This window comes from Macaca thibetana, chromosome 3 (assembly GCF_024542745.1).
Source record: "Macaca thibetana thibetana isolate TM-01 chromosome 3, ASM2454274v1, whole genome shotgun sequence".
In the NCBI taxonomy this organism is placed as follows: domain Eukaryota; kingdom Metazoa; phylum Chordata; class Mammalia; order Primates; family Cercopithecidae; genus Macaca; species Macaca thibetana.
The window spans coordinates 106,807,293-106,821,573 of NC_065580.1; positions in this window are offsets into that span (position 1 = coordinate 106,807,293).

Sequence of the window (14,281 nt, forward strand, 5' to 3'; positions counted from 1 at the left end):
ATCGCATTGGGAATTAGGTAAAAGAAAAACAAAAGAGCTCCTATGACTGGCTGTCTGTGAGCATTTGCTACGTGCCAGGCGTTATTCTTGGTGTTTTACATGCAGTATCTCAGATCATCTTCATAAGACCAAATAAGCACTGAAGCTAAAGTTTTGGTCACTTTTCTGAGACCCCACGTTGAGCAAGTGGCAGACCAGGATTTGCACTCAGTCTACTCCAGAATCCACATACACTCTGATGTTTCTCAAATAAATAAGAAAAAGAAAATTTAACCTAAAGAAGAGGGGCAAATAGTATTAGCAGGAATTGCATACACAAATTCAAAGAGCTGGCAAACATGTAACAATAATACTAATAAAAATACAGATTTAAATGGCAATGGGTTGTTGGCCCACAGGTGGTGAAACTATAACCAACATTACTGAGAAACTTACGCTCTTGGTGGGAATAGAAACTGAAACAGACTGCTTGGACGGCAACTTGGTAACTTCCAGGAATCTACTAACACACAGGATCAGATTGTCAAATCTGACTTCCATGCATCAGAGATCTTACTCATATCAAGCTTTCCTCATAGTTTCAAGGACACAAGGAATCAAAAAGTCCTGGCAAAGCAAGGAGAGGCCTGCGTCATCCTGCATGCCTCCCATGCTCTTGTTCCCACAGGAGACACCTGCTCTGTGGCCCAGGGTAATAGATGAGACCTCAAGGGAGGTTTGCGGTCCTCTCACTCAGCAGGGAGGCCTTAGGTATGGAAACATTGCATTTTATACCCTAGGTGGTATAGTTTTGGTGACTTTCTTAGGAGTCTTGTCTCACAAATCCATAAATTCTAAGTTTATTTGCTGTAAGCAACCGTTAACCAGCCATATCCTACTAAGCACATTCCACAGATAAAGAGTTCTCTCAGCAAATACCATTTGTCTATTTACTAGGAGATTCAGTTCTTAGGATGTTTACCAGGAATTTCCTTTACTGAAATCAAAGGCCAGCTGTGCTAACTCCCCACTTCTCAGACAAGCTTGCATGTGAGCAGAGATATATATAAAAGGATGATCATTACAATACTATTTTTATCTATCCATCTTCTATCTATTTATCATCTATCTATTTATTGAGACAGAGTCTCTGTCACACAGGCTGGAGTGCAGTGGTGTGATCTCAGCTCACTGCAACCTCTGCCTCCCTGGTTCAAGCAATTCTACCTCAGCCTCCAGAGTAGCTGGGATTACAGGTGCCCGGCCCCATGCCTGGCTAGAGACAGTTTTTAAAGGGAAAAAAATAGAAACCAATAGTGAAAAAATGAATAATCTGCAAGCCCATTAGCAGGAAATTCTGGTACATTTTTCCTACAAGACACCATGTAGTGGTCAAAAAGAATGAAGCAAGTGTATATCTAGATATTGACTTGGAAAATTTTCCAGAGCAACTTATGGGGGAATGGGATATACCACACAACATGGAGCCATGTATGTAACATAGATGCACATAAATAGATAAAAGTGTGAAAGAAACCACATGAAGTACATGGGGAAAATGTTGGGAGCAGTGTGGGGTGGAGGAATGCTTTGACCTTTGACTCTGTTTTTAGAGTATTTGATATGTTTACAATGAGAGTATTTTCATATATCACTCATGTATGTGGGCTTGCGAACACTTCAAAAATAAAATCAAAATGAAAAATTGAGTGAATGGAAGACCAAATAGAGACTTCAGGATATTGGATTGTGAAGAGAAAGGCCTAACTGGGACAATAGTTTGGTGGGAAAACATTCAGGGAAGGATATTGTTGGGACTCAGAAAACAATACTCCAAAAAGAAGGTCTCAGAAGCAAGAGTTTTTCTCTGATCTTCTCCCACCCTCCTGTCTCTCAGTCCCATTCTCCGCCAGGGATAGCCATGGAAACTAGAGCCCCTCTTCCCCATGGTGAGTCATGGAAACAACAACCTCTTTTCTCCAAAGCCAGCCACAAAACCTAAACATATTTCTCTAACTTCCCCTTTGCCTTTCTGTATAAAACTGGCCGTAAAGAAATGATCTGACCTACCTTGTTTGAGTGTAGGTCATGAGACCCTTATTCCAGACCGGGTCCTGCTCCACACCCAGAAGGAAGGAACGCGGCTCAGAGATGCCAGGAAGAATCTAGACAAGCCTTGCTGGCTTTCCCTGCACAGTCTATTCGCATTAGATCTACCCTTTTTGTCCAACTTCTACACAGCGGTCAATGCTTTGTTGAACCTAAGCATAAAAATGGCCAATTTCTCTGGTATTTTTGTGTCTTCATTCTGAATGCCCCTGTGTATACACATTAAGTAAATTTGTATGCCTTTTCTCCAACGAATCTAACTTTTGTGAGTTGATTTTTCAGTGAGCCTTCAGAGGGCCAAAAAGAACTTTCCCCTTGACCCCAAGTTCCCCTCAAAATTATTTTTAATGATAAACTTAATTATTTTTAGCTGATGTAGTAAGCAGGGTACAGACTATGCTACTATAAAAAAAAAAGAATCATAACAAAAATAGAAGAGGTAAAACAAGACAGAAGTTTCTTTCTCATAGGACAGTCCAAAGAGAGGGGAGTGATTCTGGGCAGAAAGATGGTTTTGAGCCTTGAGGGTGTCCAGGGTCCAAGGTCCTTGTCCCGGACATAGCCTGGCATGTGGCCCTTGTCCTCATGGCCAAAGAAAGCTCATCTGTATTACATCCATGGTCCATCTATCAGGAAAGGGGAAAGTGCAGAGCTCATTCTCAGTCATTTTGAGATTAAGACCAAGAAAATGTAGTCTTTAGTTGAGTGACCACAACCCCTGTTGAAATTCACCAGGGTTCTACTACACAAAGGCAAAATATGGTGCATTCAGGGGACTATCAGCAGGCCTTACCACTGCTTCTAAATCCTTCAATTTTGTTGAAAGCAAAGATATGAAAGCCACCTAACTTGCAAAAGGATTTGTTATTCTGCCTTTAGGGTCCAGGAAAACCAGTATTTGGACTGTCCCTTTTCTTTTAGTATTGGGAGGGTTTTACATCCCAGGAAAGCGACTGTAGAGAGTTAGGCAGAAAGCACGCCTTTCCTGTGTAAAGTGGGAGTAGAGGGATGACATTGGGAAGGCAGTGGGGAGGGAAAAAAGAACACCTCAGGCAATTTGGCTTATTAAACAGGAGGATGGCAAAGTGGCTTCATGCGCATGCGCCCGTTAGTAAGTCTTCGGCGCTCACGGGCTTGTGGCTGCCCAGATCTAGGACATTTGATTGTAACTGGGCAGCTTAACTTCAAAATACATTTTAAAACATTTTTTCTTTTTCTTTTGGGTTTCAAGATATACCCTGGAAGCATACTGCAGGAACATTTTCCCTAAGCCTTAAAACAGACTCCATGTCCCTCCCTTTCTCACCATATATACTCCCTTCACGTTTATCCAACGTTCTGCTAGTGTCTAACTGTGTGCCTTCTTAGAAGTTCCAGAGGCTCATCTTGAGACAGACACAGGCTGGAGACTCAGCTGCAAAATTCCAGAGATTACTTCAAGATGGCTAATTAACAACCTAGTCATTGTTGAGATGACACCAGCCCAAGATCCAAGCAGACTGGAACCCAAGATAACCACCAGAGGCAGACATTGTTCTCAGCACAATCCTTGCAAGCCTTCCTTATCAAGGTTTCCTTTTTTAAACTCCTGCCTTCCCTCCAAAAAATCAAAGTGGCTGCTTTGGATGGGAATATGGCCACTTCTCCTTTACTAATTTTGGTTAATAAAATCATTTTCTTTCCACCAGACCTCGCTCTTCATTAGACTCTGCAAGTGATGAGCATGCAGACCTGCCCCGGGTTACACGGTCATGGGGTGCAACGTGAAGGTGTTTACCAAAGGGCCAATCAGGAGTGTCCAGAGTACATGGCAACACCTCCCAAGCATTGAGCTTTCATGCTCATTTCATTGTCAGGACGTCCTTGAGAAGGAGGACCACCGGAGCCACAGCTGGAGGGAGTATTGAGTAGCGATGCTGCCCTTCCTGCAGGCAGCGAGGTGTTCGCTTTCTCATGCTCATGTTTAGCTCGCCGTTCTCTCCTTCCTTAGAGAACTCAAGTTTCTCATGTCTTTAACCGTATCTGTATTTATTTACTTGCCAAATTTATATCGACTGTATTTTCTCCAGTACTTTCTTTCCTCCAGTTTTGTTTTGGAAGTTTTGCTACCTATAAGCACTACTCACCTTACTGAACTACTTTATTAGTTATAATAATTTTTCATGGTTCTTTTTGGTGTTCAGAGATACCAACTTCAAATAATAATAATGTCTGCACCTTTCCAACATTTGTATCACACTTTCTAATTTTGTTCTCCCAGAACAATATAATAGTGGTGATAGCAGGCATTTCTGATTTAGTAAGAATATTCTAGTATTCACTATTAAATATAATGCTAATTGTTCACTTGACATAGATCTTTATTGTTTGTTATATAAAGGAAATTTCCTTATATCCCTCTTTTTCTATGGCCAGCTTCCAAATTTATAATCCAGATACAAAAATATGACATTTCCCCTAAAAGGAAAAGTATGAACCACGTTACTTCATAAATTGATGCCAGTTTGTGTCTGTGCTCTGGAAAAATTTAGATTTCAGACAATTTTTTTTTTTTTGAGACAGAGTCTTGCTCTGTCACCCAGGCTGGAGTGCAGTGGCTCAATCTTGGCTCACTGCAACCTCCGCCTAAGGGATTCTCCTGCCTCAGCCTCCCAAGTAGCTGGGAATTCAGGCATGCACCACCATGCCTGGCTAATTTTTGTATTTTTTAGTAGAGACGGGGTTTCACCATGTTGGCCAGGCTGGTCTCAAACTCCTGACCTAGTGATCCACCCGCCTCAGCCTTCCAAAGTGTTGGGATTACAGGCATGAGCCACTGCACCCAGCCTACTTCTTGAAGATGTTAAAGACTTGCCTCTAAAACAACGTAACCTGGGTACATGTTTTGCAGATAGTTTGTGTATTCGTTATCTATTCCTGGGTAACAAATTACCCTAAAACTGAGTGGCCTAAAATGACAACACCACATTGCATGTCACAGTCACTATGGGTCAGGAATCTGGACTCCACTCTGGTTCAGAGTCTGTCACAGGGCCACAATCAGGTGTCAGTCCTGGGACTACAAGTCCATCTCAAAGCTCGGCTAGGGAAGGGTCTGCTTCCAGCTACTTGTCTGGTTGTGGAAGGATTCAATTCCTCACACCATGTTAGAACGAGGACCTCAGTTCCTTGCTGGGTCTTGGTTGGAGGATGCCCTCAGTTCCTTACCATAGGGGCCTCCCCATAGGGCATGTGGTAGCTTCAATAGAGTGGGCCAGTGAAAAGAGTCGAGGGAGTACAAGCAGGATGGAAGTAATGTTTTGCAACCTATTCTTGGAAGTGACACCCCATCACTTTTGCTATATTCTATTTACTAGAATCAAATCACTAGATTAAATCATGCTCAATTGGAGGGAATCACTGGGGTGCATTTTAGAAGCTTCCTACCAATTGTATTATAATGTTTAATTTTTTCTGTGTTTCTTGGCTCATATAATATTTCTACTTCATTTCTTTAAAAAAAATTTTTTTGAGAGTGCAGTGGCACTATCATAGCTCATTGCAGCCTTCCTGGGCTCATGGGATCCTCCCCACTCAACTTCCCAAGTTGCTGGGACTGCAGGTACACTCCACTGCACCCAGCTAATGTTTATTTTTTATTTTTTTATAGAGATGGGGGTCTTGCTATGTTGCCTAGACTGGCCTCAAACTCCTGGTCTCAAGCAATCCTCCCCCTCAACCTCCCAAAGTGCTAGAATTGTAGGCCTGAGCCATCATACCTGGCCATATTTCTACCTCTTAAAGAGATTTGGTAATTGATCTATCTCTAGACACTCATTCATACTTCAGACTTTTAAATGTAAAACTGTACATTCGGCTGGGCACTGTGGCTCACGCCTGTAATCCCAGCACTTTGGGAGGCTGAGGCAGGTGGATCACAAGGTCGGGAGATCGAGACCAGCCTGCCCAACGTGGTGAAACGCTGTTTCTACCAAAAATAGAAAAATTAGCTGGGCATGGTGGCACGTGCCTGTAATCCCAGCTACTCAGGAGGCTGAGGCAGGAGAATTGCTTGAACCTGGAAGGCGGAGGTTGCAGTGAGCTGAGAACACGCCACCGCACTCCAGCCTGGGCAACAGAGCAAGACTCTTTCTCAATAAACAAACAAACAAACAAACACACACCAAAAATCAAAAACAAAACAAAACAAAACCCAGAAAAAACACTGTACCTTCTATTTTCAAATAATTTTTTAAAAATTGCTTTTGTTTTTGTTTTTGAGACAGGGTCTCCCTCTGTTACCCAGGTTTGAGTGCAGTGGTACAATCATGACTTGCTGCAGCCTTGACCTCCTAGGCTCAAGGATCCTCCTGTCTCAGGCTCCTAAGTAGCTGGGCCTTCCAGTGTGCTTCACCATGCTTGGCTATTTGTTTTTGTGTTTTTTGTGTTTTCCAGCCTATTTTCTCCCTATTGTTCAGGTTGGATACTTTTTTTGTCCTATCTTCCAGTTTACTAATACTTTTTTCTGTTCTCTTCATTCCGCTGAAGTAAAAACATCCATAGAGTTTTAAATTCTGATTATTGTATTTTTCAGTTTGACATTTCCACTTGATTCTTCTTTGTATCTTCTACTTCTTTGCTGAGACTTCCCATTTTTTCATTTATTTCAAGCATGTTTGTTTAACAGTTGCTCACTGAAGCATTTTTGGGATGGCTGCTTTAAAATCCTTCTCAGATAGTTTCAACATTCGTGTGATTTGGCACCCATCAATTGATTCTTCTTCTTCAAGTTGAGATTTTCCTGGTCTTGTATAAGTGATTTAAATATTGTGCAATGGACATTGAGGGTATTATGCTATGAAACTCTGTATTTTATCTAAACCTTGTGATTTAGTAGGTCTCCTCTGACATTATGCTGGTGGGAGGGAGGGGGTCTTGCCTTATTTCTGTCTGGTGCAGGGTGAAAGTCCAGATGCCATTGGCCCTTGAGGAGGCGGGGCTCCTTGTTAGTGTCAGGTGCGTGGGAATGGGAGTCCATGCTCCCACTAGGCCTCTGTTGGTAGCACCCAGGCTGGGAGTGAGGCATCTTGCCAGTGTTCCTCAAGTAATGTTCACTGCCAACAAGGAGGAGAAGGAGTGGACGGCAGTGAGACATCCGACTTCCCATTGAGCTCCTCTAACACTGGTAGGTGAGGGGAGCTCATCACCACTGGGTAGGGTTGAAAGTCAGGATCCCAAGTGGCCTCTAGTGACTCAGTATGGGCTCTTGATCCCTGCTGTCAAGGGTAGGAGTCTAGGTACCCCACCTGGCCTTTGCTGACGTGAGTGGGGGTAGGAATGTGTATTTTTCTGTGGTGTTTGACTGGGCTATGGTGATTACTGTTGCAAAGTTTTCTGTCTTGCTGGGCTGCTTCTTTTCTGCTCCTTTGGCTAGAGAGTGCGGGCTTCCCTTGGGGGCTTTTCTTTGTCTGCTGCCACTGGGTTGTTAACTTTGCCAGCATCCAATTCAAGATAAAGCATGCAATAAGAACACCGAGAGAAATCACCTATAGCATGCTACATATGCAGCATATAGGCTTGAGTATAGGTTCCTTGGGTCTCAAGGTTTCTAGAGGGCTTTCCTTTTTCTTTCCACCTTTCAGTCTTCTAACGTTTGTTTTATATATAATGCCCATGATTTTAGCTGTACTTAGCAGGGGGAATTGGGAGAAGTTTTTCTACTCCGTCTCGGACTTGTTGATTGAAGTTTAACAGTTTGTAATTTCATGGGTTCTCAAGCACATCTTGTGGGATTTACTTATGTCACTTTAAAGGACCTTTTCTGTTATGGAGTAAATTGTTTTCTTTTCTTTCTTTCTTTTTTTTTTTTAATGAAACAGGGTCTCTGTTGCCCAGGCTAGAGTGCAGTGGTGCGATCTCGGCTCACTGCAACCTCTGCCTCCTGGGCTCAGGCAATCCTACCATCTCAGCCTCCTGAGCAGCTGGGGCTACAGGTGCACACCACCACACCCAGCTAATTTTTGCACTGTTTTGTAGAGACAGGTTTTCACCATGTTACCCAGGCTGGTCTTGAACTCCTGAGCTCAAGCAATCTGCCCACCTCAGCCTCCCAAAGTGTTGGGATTACAGGCATCCCTGGCTGTAGCTATAAATTGTTTTCTTTAATCAATTCTATCAAGAAGTGCTCCAAAAGCTGTGCCTTGTTTTTAACTGCCTAGGCAATATTTGGTAGATTACTAGTAAGGTTGAGTATCTTTCACATGTGTTTATTGGATCTATGTATTGCTTTATTTGTGAATTTCAGGTTAGTGTCCTTTGTCCGTTTTTCAATTGTCCTTCTTATTTGACTTACATGTTAGGGATATTAGTATTTGGTTGTATGTGGTTGCAGCTATGCTCATCTCCTTTACAAGCTGTGCATTCTTTAGCTACAAATTGAATATTTTATCACCTACCACATAGATCTGTTGGGAGCATTAAATAAGACTATGAATGTTAACTCCTCAGACCAATAAGAAGGCAAAGAGTAAATTCCCAGTAAATGGCAGTGATTATTTATTGTGGAATTAACTGCCCAAGGAGATCTGGAGACAGGCAGAAATAAATCTCTTCAGGCTAGTTGTCTTCCCAAGACCAAGCTTTCTGCTCTTGCACTCTGAACAGGTTGCTGGGAATATGAAAATGCCTAGAAATTCCCTTGGCAAAGAACAACGCTTTGTGGCATTTGTTGAAGTTTTGTCACAGAGAAAATAACAGTAACACTATAATTTTAGAATTGCCTACTCTCAATTATAACATCTTTTATTAATTTCAAAACTTCCTTGAGAAGTTAAAACAACTTTTACTTCCACAAAAAGGCTGTATAAAATGGATTTAATTTGCCTTCTTCCAAAAGTTAACAGTTTATATGATTGAAGTATTAAAAAAATAACATGTACTTCACAAGGTTCAGAGGTTTGGGTGTAGTATATGAAGTTTAGCAAAATGTGAGACTTCAGACTGAAAATGTACCGAGTCCAAACTCATTCTACTCACTGAATGACAGCCAATAAGTGAAGAGACAAGGAGTTGGAGGAAGGAAAGCAACTTTACTTCAGAGAACCAGCAACCAGAGAAAGTGGCAGACCAGCGTTCTAAAGAATCATCTTAAAAGGCATGAATCTCAAGCTTCTTTTTAAATTTGGGATGGGGGAACAATGAGGTGACTGGTGACTATGGGTATCTGGGCATCAGAAGAAGGAGGTTGCAAAACTCCTTTGTCCTTGGTCAGGTCACAGTGCTCCTATAAATCTTTTTTTTTTTTTTTTTTGAGAGGGAGTCTCGCTCTGTCACCCAAGCTGGAGTGCAGTGGCGTGATCTCAGCTCAGTGCAACCTACACCTCCCAGGTTCAAGCAGCCCTCTTGCCTCAGTCTCCCAAGTAGCTGGGATTACAGGCATGCATCACCACACCTGGCTAATTTTTTATTTTTAGTAGAGATGGGGTTTCACCATGTTGGCCAGGCTGGTCTCAAACTCCTGACCTCAGGTCATCCACCCACTTTGGCCTCCCAAAGTGTTGGGATTACATGTGTGAGCCACCACGCCCAGCTAGCTCCTAAAGTCGTGGAGGGACTGGCTGGAGCTGTGGCAGAGGAACACAAATTGTGAAAATTTCATGGACATTTATCAGTTCCCAAATAATACTTTTATAATTTCTTATGCCTGTCTTATTCAATCTCTTAATCCTGTTACCTTCGTAAGCTGAGGATGTACATCATCTCAAGACCACTATGATAATGGTGTTAACTGTACAAATTGACTGTAAAACATGTGTGTTTGAACAATATGAAATCAGTGCATCTTGAAAAATAACAGAATAACAGCAAATTTTAGGGAACAATGGAAGACAACCATAAGGTCTGACTGCCTGTGGGGTCAGGCAAAAAGAGCCATATTTTTGTTCTTGCAGAGAGCCTATAAATGGATGTGCAAGTAGGGAAGCTATTGCTAAATTCGTTTCCTAGCAAAGAATATTGATATTAATACTTTGGGAAAGGAATTCATTCCTGGGGGGAGGTCTATAAACAGACGCTCTGGGAATGTCTGTCCTATTCAGTTGAGATAAGGACTGAGATACGCCCTGGTCTCCTACAGTACCCTCAGGCTTACTAGGATTGGGAAACTCCATCCTGGTAAATTTTTGGTGAAACCGGTTCTCTGCTCTTGAACCCTGTTTTTTGTTAAGATGTTTATCAAGACAATGCGTGCACCTCTGAACATAGACCCTTATCGGGAGTTCTGATTTTGCCCTTGTCCTGTTTCCTCAGAAGCATGTGATCTTTGTTCTGCTTTTTGCCCCTTGAAGCATGTGACCCATTCCCTGTTCACACACCCCCTCCCCTCTTGAAATCCTTAATAAAAACTTGCTGGTTTTAAGGCTCAGGTGGGCATCACATTCCTACCGATATGTGATGTCACCCCCGGTGGCCCAGCTGTAAAATTCCTCTCTTTGTACTTTTTCTCTTTATTTCTCAGCCGGCTGACACTTACGGAAAATAGAAAGAATCTACGTTGAAATACTGCAGACGGGTTCCCCGATACTGCAAAGTCTTCTACATACTCAGAATGGCAGTACAAGTTGTATTGTTTCACCTGTTTTAAATCAGACCCTGAGACCAGTGTAAATGGTGAGGTTTACTCTCTGTGATGATTTGTGTAGATTTCTTGGGGCTTCTCTAAGTGGCCACTGAAACATGATTCCTAAGATACGCCTGGCCATCCTGGGCTCTATTCCTTACAGAACACCCTTTCTGCTCCATCCTTTTATACCAGTGGCAAGTGTTGTTTTGATCTGAACTTCATGCTTTGTCGAGCATGGCTTGGGATACTTTTTTTTTTCTCTCTCTCTCTCTCTTTTATTTATTTTTTTTTTCCGAGACGGAGTCTCACTCTGCCACCCAGCCTGGAATGCAGTGGTGCGATCTCAGCCCACTGCAACCTCTACCTTCTGGGTCCAAGCAATTCTCCTGCCTCAGCCTCCTGAGTAGCTGGGATTACAGGTGCCCACTACCACACCTGGCTAATTTTCATATTTGTAATAGAGACAGGATTTCATCATGTTGGCCAGGCTGGTTTCTAACTCCTGACCTCAAGTGAACTCCTGACCTCGGCCTCCCAAAGTGCTGGGATTACAGGTGTGAGCCACCTTGCCTGGCCAAGGGATACATTTTCTCTTTGAGACTCCACAGTCCTCTCTTGAGATTTCCTCTTGAAATTTGTGTTTTGTCATTCCCTCTATCCACCCACTGTCGGGAGGGAGTTTTCCATGATTTCTTTGCATTTCTGCATGGCTTGTACATCTCTTGTAAGGAGAGTCACGGACTACTTTTGTTCTGGGCTATCTTTTCAAGGATATTTATATACTAAGAGAGCCTTGGAAGATACAGAAAATATTTACCTCTAGAACAAAGAGCAGATTTGCTTACAACCTTGGAAGATAGAATTTTTATTTTTATTTATTTTTATTTTTTTACAGGTAAAAGGCAGCCATACTGCTCATTATGAAAGATCCTGGTTCCTTAAGCACAGACTTTTTCTCCTGTAATGCAACTCAGAGGATGTGCAGATATCATCTGGACCTCTTTACGTTGCCCTATGAGAATTAGGGTTGGTGAACCAGTGCAAATGCTAATACTCTGACTACTCTTCTTGCTATGTATAATATAGTCCTTTGTCTCTAACCCAGGAGCCTTGTGTCTTGTGATGCATCCATGAAACTGGAAGACCAACTCGTTAGCCTAAAAGCAGGGAATAATCTTAGACCCTTTAGTTTGCTGCAGATGCATCATGCTTCTGAACCCCAATATTAGAGAGGCCCCTTAACCTGGGACAAATATGGAGACACTAGGGGAGACAGCCTGGACTGTGAGAAGCAATATTCACTGAGGACTGCTGAAGGATGTGCATTTCTAAATGTTATGCTTGGCACATGCACTTTTGGCTCTGGGATTTATATTAAATTGTGCTTCTATTTTTTGCAATCTGCCGATTTTGATGGACATGATAAGAAAGAGCAATGTAAAATGTACTGTTGTATATATCATTGGGATGGTCTGAAGGACACAGACTACAACATTATGCAGCGTTCCCTTTACGAGGGCCCACGGGAAAAATTTATCTCAGGTATTAGGAAAAGCTGCATTCTGTTGAACAGCTGTGGTGTTTTTGTCCTGTGGACACTATAAATCTTGTAACCGATTGTGTCTCTTTATTGTCACAGCATCTCAGAAGAATAGAGCGAAATTTGTGGTCCAGCTTTCAGAATTACTCAAGACTAGACAGAATACATTTGAGAGTACTAAGTTTACTGTAGGTTGTTTTTCTTCATTGCATTTTCTCATTCATTTATTGCTACATTTTTGCACTATGTGTGTGTTTCTATTTTTATCTTAATCAAATTTTCAGGAGCTGATATGTCTACCAAGTTTATCGTAAGACCAGCAGCTTCCTGCCTCCCTACCCTCCTCCTTCCCATGCCTCCTGCACCTGGTGTCTTCCTCTCCCTTAGCTTAAGTCCTTGTTTTGTTGGACCATCTGAGACAGATGCTAGAAAGCACATTTATTGAGAGCTAATGTGTCTGAAAATGTTATCAGGTGACTATCACACTTAGTAGATAATTTGGTGAGTCACAGAATTCGAGGCTAGCAATAGCTTTTATTTAGACTTTTGAAGGTTTTGCTCCATTGCTTCTAGGTTTAGCACTTCAGTTGTGAAGTCCAAAGATCTTCTGATTCTTTTGTTTTCTTTTTCTTTTTTTGAGCTGGAGTATCACTTTGTCACCCAGTCTGGAGTGTAGTTGCATGATCTTGGCTCACTGCAACCTCCACCTTCCAGGTTCAAGTGATTCTCCTGCCTCAGCCTCCCAAGTAGCTGGGATTACAGGTACCCACCACCACGCCTGGCCAATTTTTGTATTTTTAGTAGGGACAAGGTTTTGCCATGTCGGCCAGGCTGGTCTCGAACTCCTGGCCTCAAGTGATTTGCCAGCCTCGGCCTCTCAAAGTGCTGGGATTACAGGTGTGAGCCACTGCACCTGGCCTTCTTTTTATTATTATTTTTTTTTACTCAAGGAACAAGTTCTGATTCTTGATACTTTGATGTGACTTTTTTTTTCTCTGGAGGCTTTGTTGGATCTTTTCTTTGTTCTCAGTGTTCTGAAATTTCAGGAAAATGCTATACCTTTGTGGAGTCTTTTGACATCCACTATGCTGCGCCTTTGTATCTGAGAACTTGGGTCCTTCAAATGCAGGATATTTTTCTCTGATTGTTTCTTGGATAATCCCCTCCCCTGTGTTTTTCTGGGCTTCCTGTTTCTTAAATGACTTTAATTTGGTTTTGGGACTTCTGGGTTAGTCTTCTCATGGCATTTCTTAATACTGATTTTCGTTCTCTCTTTGTAAGTTCTATTTCTTGCAAGATCCTTTGTACTGATTTCTGTTGCTGCCAGAAAACATTACGACATACCTGGAGGCTTAAAAGAGCCCCCCTTTATTATCTCACAGCGTTCGTGAGTCAGAAGTCTGGGCCTCACGTGGCTCAGTTGGGTCCTCTGCTTAGGGCCTCACAAGATGGAAGTCAAGGTGTTGACTGGCTTAGCTCTTACCTGAATGCCTTGGGAAGAATCTGCTTCCAAGCTCACTCAAGTTGTTGGCAGAATCCAGTTCCTTGTGATTGTATTAGGTTGATGCAAAAGTAATTGTGGTCTTTGCCATTTAAAAGTAATGGCAGCCAGGCATGGTGGCTCACGCCTGTAATCCCAGCAATTTGGGAGGCCTAGGTGTGTGGATCACCTGAGGTCAGGAGTTCAAGACCAGCCTGGCCAACATGGTGAAACCTGTCTCTACTAAAAATACAAAAATCAGCCGGGTGTGGTGGCACACGCCTGTAATCCCAGCCACTCGGGAGGCTGGGGCAGAATTGGCTTGAACTCTGGAGGTGCAGATTGCAGGGAGCCAAGATCGTGCCACTGCACTCCAGCCTGGGCAACAGAGCGAGACTCCATCTAAAAAAAAAAAGTAATGGCAAGCCAGGTGCTGTGGCTTATGCCTGTAATCCCAGTACTTTAGGAGACTGAGGCGGGTGAAACTATATGTGAAACTCTATCTCTACCAAAAATACAAAATTAGCTGGGTGTGATGGTGCATGCCTGTAGTCCCAGCTACTTGCTGGGCTGA